The sequence below is a fragment of the Mandrillus leucophaeus genome, unplaced genomic scaffold, assembly GCF_000951045.1.
Source record: "Mandrillus leucophaeus isolate KB7577 unplaced genomic scaffold, Mleu.le_1.0 Scaffold158, whole genome shotgun sequence".
Classification (NCBI taxonomy): Eukaryota; Metazoa; Chordata; class Mammalia; order Primates; family Cercopithecidae; genus Mandrillus; species Mandrillus leucophaeus.
Window position 1 is genome coordinate 766,999 of NW_012101565.1, and position 7,159 is coordinate 774,157.

A 7,159-nucleotide genomic window follows, 5' to 3' on the forward strand; every position below is an offset into this window, starting at 1 on the left:
GCCGCGCCTTTCGCCTGAGCTTCCACCTCATCCAGCACCAGCGGGTGCACGGCGCCGAGTGAGCGGGGCTGCCGCTGAAGAGATGCCAGCGGCCTGGTGGGCGTAAGGCCGAGGCCGGGTGAGTCCTGTCCGCACCATGCACGGTGAGGAAGTAACAACCGGCTGCTCGCGTGGTTCTCGGGCTGCAGAAGCCTCGCCCAGCTTGCATCTGCCTTGGCTCAGGAGCAGTCAGGAGAGACAGGGCTCGGCGAAGGTGAGCGCTGCCCATGGGAGGTAATTCCCAGAGGCGGGGAGGTCTCAGGGGTCTGTCCCGGGCCTGCCGCCCGCTGCTGAGACGCCTCCCCTCCCGCGGTCAGCTGCAGCGAAGGTCTCATCTGCTGGGGTGTAGTGGCTGGTGATTGAATGGGTCATTCCTACGCAGCCAGGTTGGTCAAGGCGGGGTGGGGGGGGGGGTGCAGTTAGGAAGGGGGCCTCACGCCCTCCCCCCGTACCTTGCTGGCAAGCAGTTCATCCATGTCTTTCAACGCCTTTTCACAGCTGGTTGCTATGGTCCCGAGTTCTGTGTGCTTAGAAAATTATGGAACTTGGCCGGGCGCGGTGGCTCCTGCTTGTAATCCCAGCACTTCGGGAGGTCGAGGCAGGCGGATCACGCAGTCAAGAGATCGAGACCATCCTGACCAACATGGTGAAACCCTGTCTCTACTAAAAATACAAAAATTAGCCGGGCGTGGTGGCGCGCGCCTGTAATCCCAGCTGCTCGGGAGCCTGGGGCAGAAGAATCGCTTGAACCCGGGAGGCGGAGGCTGCAGTGAGCTGAGATTTCGCCACTGCACTCCAGCCTGGGCGACAGAGCGAGACTCCATCTCAAAAAACAAACAAACAAAAAATTATGGAACCTGAGAAGGGGGTCATGGGGACCCCAGGGCCCACTGTCTGCACTTGGCATCTGAAGTGGGGGTGGTCTTGTGGGACTGACCCCTTACCCTGTGGGTTCTGCACTAACTCCGGGCAGTTGGTGTCAGAATCGAGTTAAATCGAAGGACATCTCGTTGGTGTCTGAGAGTTGGAGAGCTGGTTGGTATGGAGGGAAAGGCTCACAGCCACGTGATGTCAGAAGCGTTCTGTGGGTAGAGGAATCGTATTGTCTTTGAGACTTATGAGTATGTACAAATGTTATTTCCTGTAAAATATTTTCATGTTTTAAAATGTTATTTCCGAGATAGAACAGTGGTGTCGTCTCTGGGGAACGTTTTGGGTGCGTATAGTAAAGCGCTGTCACCATGAATTAAGCCAGGTGGGTTTTGAGTTTCTTGGGATGACTGAGGGCAATGTGAGCCGCCCGCTGGCCGTGAGCCCTGGGGCGTGGTTGCAGGATTCACCCATCCTGGTCTGGCTGTGGCTTGGGACCACCTCCTGCAGTTCTCTGCCCCAGGTAAGGACTGATTGGGAATAATTCTGGGTCCTGAGCTGGCTGCCACTTCCGAGACAGTCGCTTTGAGGGCTCTTGTTGGCACCCATTTCGTTAAAATGCATGAGCTTAGGGTTGTGCAGCCTGTAGGGGCAGGGGTGCTCTCAGAGTGGATGTGGTGGCCCCACAGTTCATTAAGCTCCTGACTCCTGGGCCAGTGGTGAGGTGGGAAGATGAGCCTGTGTCTCCCGTGCTGAGCCAAGACCCTCAGGCCAGCTGAAGGTGACCTTCCAGGTGCCAGTAGAGGTCAAAGCACCTGCTCTCTGAAGGAAGTTTACCCAGCTTAGCCTCATCCCTGCTCGTAAGTCAGCCATTCAGCTTGCAGTCAAAGATCCGCAAGCACACAAGGAGAGTCAGCTGACTGAGGGCCAACAGCAACAGCAGGCAGCTGCCGTCAGCCACAAAGAAAGGCAGACCCTGAAACTGTCATCATACAGGTGAGAGGACAGTTATGTGTGAGGCGCAGTGATGGTGATGAGAAAGCTATAGGATACATATCGTCACCTGTGAAGAGGCAGGACTTCTTAAAGAACTTTTGGAAATGAAAAATAGGCTAGACGCAGTGGCTCATGCCTATATCCCAACACTTTGGGCGGCCTAGGAGGGAGGATCACTTGAGCCCAGGAGTTCAAGACCAGCCTAGGCAACGTAGTGCTGGGCACGGTGGCTCACGCCTGTAAGCCCAGCACTTTGGCAGGCTGAGGCAGTGGATCACCTGAGGTCAGAAGTTTGAGACTATCCTAGCCAACATGGCAAAACCCCATTTCTACTAAAAGTACAAAATTAGCTGGGCCTGGTGGCCCATACCTGTAATCCCAGCTACTCAGGAGGCTAAGGCAGGAGAATCCCTTGAACCTGGGAGGCTGCAGTGAGCCGAGATCACACCATTGCACCCCAGCCTGGGTAAAAAGAGCAAAACTCCATCTTAAAAAAAAAAAGGAAAATGATCTGAGTGATGGTCTTAAATATAAGATGGAATGGCAAGCAAAATTATGAATATATATGTATGTATAAAAGAATAATGTCAACTAAAATTCTGGACAACAATAGCATGTAAATTGGAAGGGACAGAAATGTTCTAAGACCCTCCTGTTGTTGGGAAGCGGGTGTAAGACAGTGTTTAATTTGACTTTGATAAGTTAAATGTGCATAGCGTAATTTAATGTTAATTACTAAAAGAGTGTAACCAGTCTATACATCTCTAATCCAATAAAAAGAATAATTTAAAATGTAATTTAAAATGTAGTCCCAGCTGCTTGGGAGACTGAGGCAGGAGGATCTCAGTTTGGATCCTCAGACCAGGAGTTTGAGGCAGCAGTGAGCTATGATTGTGCTGCTGTACTCCAGACTGGACAACACAGTGAGATCCCATAAAATAAATAAATGAAACGAACACAAACTTCTGTCAATTAAAAAATAAGAAAAGAAAAATCAGGCTGGGCCTCAGCGCTGTGGCTCACACCTGTAATCCCAGCACTTTGGAGGCCGAGGTGGGTGGATTGCTTAAGCCTAGGAGTTCGAAACCAGCCGGGGCAACATAGGGAGAACCTGTCTCTACAAAAAAATACAAAAAGCTGGGCATGGTGGTGTATGCCTGTAGTTCCAACCACCCAGGAGGCTGAGGTGGGAGGATCACCTGAGCCTGGGAGCTCGAGACTGCAGTGAGTCGTAGTCACGCCACTACACTCCAGCCTGGGCAACAGAGTGAGACCCTCTCTCAAAAAAAAAAAAATCAGAAACAAACTGGGCAAATTAAGATGATGGAAACAAAACTAAATATGTCCCTAACCACAGTAAGCTGTATGGAATTGCCGGTTAACAGGTAAAGGTTAGGGCCGGGCGCAGTGGCTCATGCCTGTGATTCCAGCACTTTGGGAGGCTGAGGTGGGTGGAACACCTGAGGTCAGAGGTTCGAGACCAGCCTGGCCAACATAGTGAAACCCCATCTCTACTAAAAATGCAAAAATTAGCCGGTTGTGGTGGTGCATGCCTATAATCCCAGCTACTCGGGAGGCTGAGACAGGAGAATGGCTTGAACCTGGGAGGCGGAGGTTGCAGTGAGCCAAGATCGCGCCACTACACTCCAGCCTGGGTAACAGAGCTTGAAGCTGGGAGGCGGAGGTTGCAGTGAGCCAAGATCGCGCCACTGCACTCCAGCCTGGGTGACAGAGTGAGACTCTGTCTCACAGACACAGGTAAAGGCTAGGAGGAAAATCCATGACCCAGAGTCACACACATGAAGACACACAGGAGGGAGGCGTGAGTCAACCAAGGGGGGGAAAGGCAAGCTCAGGTGCCTGAGAGGTGAGAGGCAGTCATGTGCCATGTGAAGCCCAGAACATTGTTTTAAAAAGGAAACTCAAAAATAACGATGGGCCAGGTGCAGTGGCTCACGCCTGTAATCCCAACACTTTGGGAGGCCCAGGCGGGCTATCACTTGAAATCAGGAATTCGAGACCAGCCTGGCTAACATGACAAAACTCCATCTCTATTAATAATACAAAAATTAGGCAAGTGTGGTGGCGTGCACCTGTAATCCCAACTACTTGGGAGGTTGAGGCACAAGAATCACTTGAACCTGGGAGGCGGAGGCTGCAGTGAGCCGAGATCCCGCCACTGACACCAGCCTGGGTATCACTCAGACTCAGTGAGACTCCACCTCAAAAAAAATAAAAAAAAATTAAAATGGTATCTTAGAATGGAAATGTGATAGGCAAAATTAAATTAGCAAGAAGGTGGAAAGTGGAGAAAATCTGTTTGAAAGAATGAAAAGATAAGGTGGGTGATAGGATAAATTAAGACTAACAGGAATTCCAAGGGGGGAAAAGCAAAAACAGAAGATGGTGGGAATGAAGCTTAGAGAAATAATTTCCCCCCAGAACCGAGAAACATGAATCTCCAGAGTAAAAGCAGTTACCGATATCCCGCACAAAGAGGGAAGAAATTACCTATATCCAGGCATGACGTGAAACATCCGACAGTCCGCGACATACAGACGATCCGAGAGCGCAGATCACACAGAGGCTGAGAAATAAATCCCTTCCCAAGGGCAAATTGGAAGTTAGAAAACATCGAAACAATGCTTCGAAAATTACGAGTGAAAATAATTTGCAACCTAGGATTTTATACCTACCCAAGTGGTCAGTCAAGTGTGACGGTATGACAGCATTTTCAGATATGCAAACTCTTAAGTTTTAAAAATTCATTTTCATAATACATGTTTTCAGGAGCCTACTAAAGGAGGAGCTCCAAATCAAGGGAGTAAACCAAGAAAGAGGAAGAAGTGGGACCGGCCACTGTGCTGTAATCCTAGCACTTTGGGAGGCTGAGGCGGGCGGATCACTAGATCAGGAGTTCAAGACCAGCCTGGCCAATATGGTGAAACCCTGTCTCTACTGAAAATACAAAAATTAGTTGGGCGTGATGGTGCGTGCCTGTAGTCCCAGCTACTCAGGAGGCTGAGGCAGGAGAATCGCTGGAACCTGGGAGGTGGAAGTTGCAGTGAGCCAAGATTGCACCACTGCACTCCAGCCTGGCAACACAGCAAGAATCCGTCTGGAAAAAAAAAAAAAAAAAAAGGAAGAAGTGGAATCTTGTAAACCGGGTTAGTGGTGAGGCATCCCCACGTGACAGCGGAGCCCCAGGGCTGGGCAGAGAGAGCTGCGTGTCCTGGGACCGTCTGAAATTTCCCACGGTCCACTCTGGAGCCACAGTGACTTACTTTCCTTCCACCAGTAAAATATGCTCGCCACCCCCCAACTCAAGCCACCCAGAGGTCTGTTCCTGCTGCTGTCTCAGCTCAGAGGCTGTCAGCTCATGATTCTCCTCTGGTCCGGATATATGTGAGATGCCTCTTGAGGCTGTAAACTAAAGAAAAACATCACCTGCCTCTACCCCAGCATAGGATTTTGAGACAGGGCCAGGATAAGCACAGTAATGCTCCCGTTTGAAAGAGAGTGGGGGCTCATTTATTGCAGACCCCAGTCTGTAGCACTTCTGTGCCACAGTCAACGGCATGTTGCCAAGGGACCTCATTTAGGAGGCAGAGTCTGTGTCTCTTTTAGGGCCCCATTTTCCCTGGGAGTGACATTATTACCCATTTTTTTCCCCCTCAGATTTTGGCTCTGCCCTTGGTGTCTCTCCTCTGTGTTTTGAGGTGTCCGACAGCCTGTATTCCTCTGTGTTTTGAGGTGTCCGACAGCCTGTGTTCCTCTGTGTTTTGAGGTGTCCGACAACCTGTATTTGAGGCTAAACAGCTGTCTCAGTTGCTCACTGCCTGTAGGAGGAGGGAACCCAAAGGCTTCATTTTCAACTGTCTCCGTCTCTTTTCATTTAAACTGATACAGCGCCCCTAAAAATCCTGTGGGTTTCTGGCCAGGCACGGTGGCTCACGCCCATATCCCAGCACTTTGTGAGGCCGAGGTGGGCGGATCACGAGGTCAAGAGATTGAGACCATCCTGGCCAACATGGTGAAACCCCGTCTCTATTAAAATTACAAAATTTAGCTGGGTGTGGTGGTGGGCACCTGTAGTCCCAGCTACTCAGGAGGCTGAGGCAGGAGAATTGCTTGAACCCAGGAGGCAGAGTCTGCAGTGAGCCAAGATTGTGCCATTGCCCTCTAGCGTGGCGAAAGAGCGAGATTCCATCTCAAAAAAAAAAAAAAAAATCTTGTGGGAGTCTTAGATTATGTTCTCCACTAGACAAAAAATTGACTTAAACATGTGTCAGTGTTTTATCTGTTTTGTATGATGTGTTAGTATGTTGTGGGAAAACATCCTTTAGCGTCTTAGAAACGCTTTTGTCTAGCTGAGAGGGTTTGTACTATATACTATCTTCTATCTTTTTATTATTATTTTTTTAAGAGACAAGGTCTTGCTCTGTTACTTAGGCCAGAGTGCAGTGGTGCAGCCAGTTCACAGCAGCCTTGAACTCCTGGCCTCCCACCTCGGCCTCCCAAAGGGCAGGGATGACAGGTGTGAGCCACCACACCCAGCCCCAAGATAGTAAACCTTTCTGGGGCCTTAACAATGGATATGGCCACAACCTTGATTTTATCTTTATCCTGAGGCCACTTATGACTTGAATATTTTTGGGCAGTGGTGATGCACCCTGTAGTCCCAGCTGGTCAGGATGCTGAGGCAGGAGGATCCCTTGAGCAATGTAGGGAGAACCTTGTCTCTAAAAAACAAAAAGCAAATTTAAAACAATTTTTAAAAGACAGTGCTTTGCTGACTGCAGAGACAACACGTGAGATGGTTTTGTTTCCCAAACCAGGTCAGGCCCCGGCTGTTTCCTCCAGATTCCACCTGCAGACTAGACGATCCCTCCTTTCGCTCATTTCACCCTCACAGGCCTCACCAGTGCCACGAGGAGCGTTCGCTGAAATTTTTGCCACTCTATCTGGAGCTCTGCTTAGCCGGATCCGTTTTCTAATTTCCAAGTTACTGAAGGCAATTTTTTTTTTTTTTCGAGACAAAGTCTCACTCTGTTGCCCAGGCTGGAGTGCAGTGGCGCTATCTCGGCTCACTGCAAGCTCCGCCTCCCGGGTTCACTCCATTCTCCTGCCTCAGCCTCCCGAGTAGCTGGGACTACAGGCGCCCGCCACCACGCCTGGCTAATTTTTTGTTTTTTAGTAGAGATGGAGTTTTACCATCTTAGTCAGGATGGTCTCGATCTCCTGACCTCGTGAT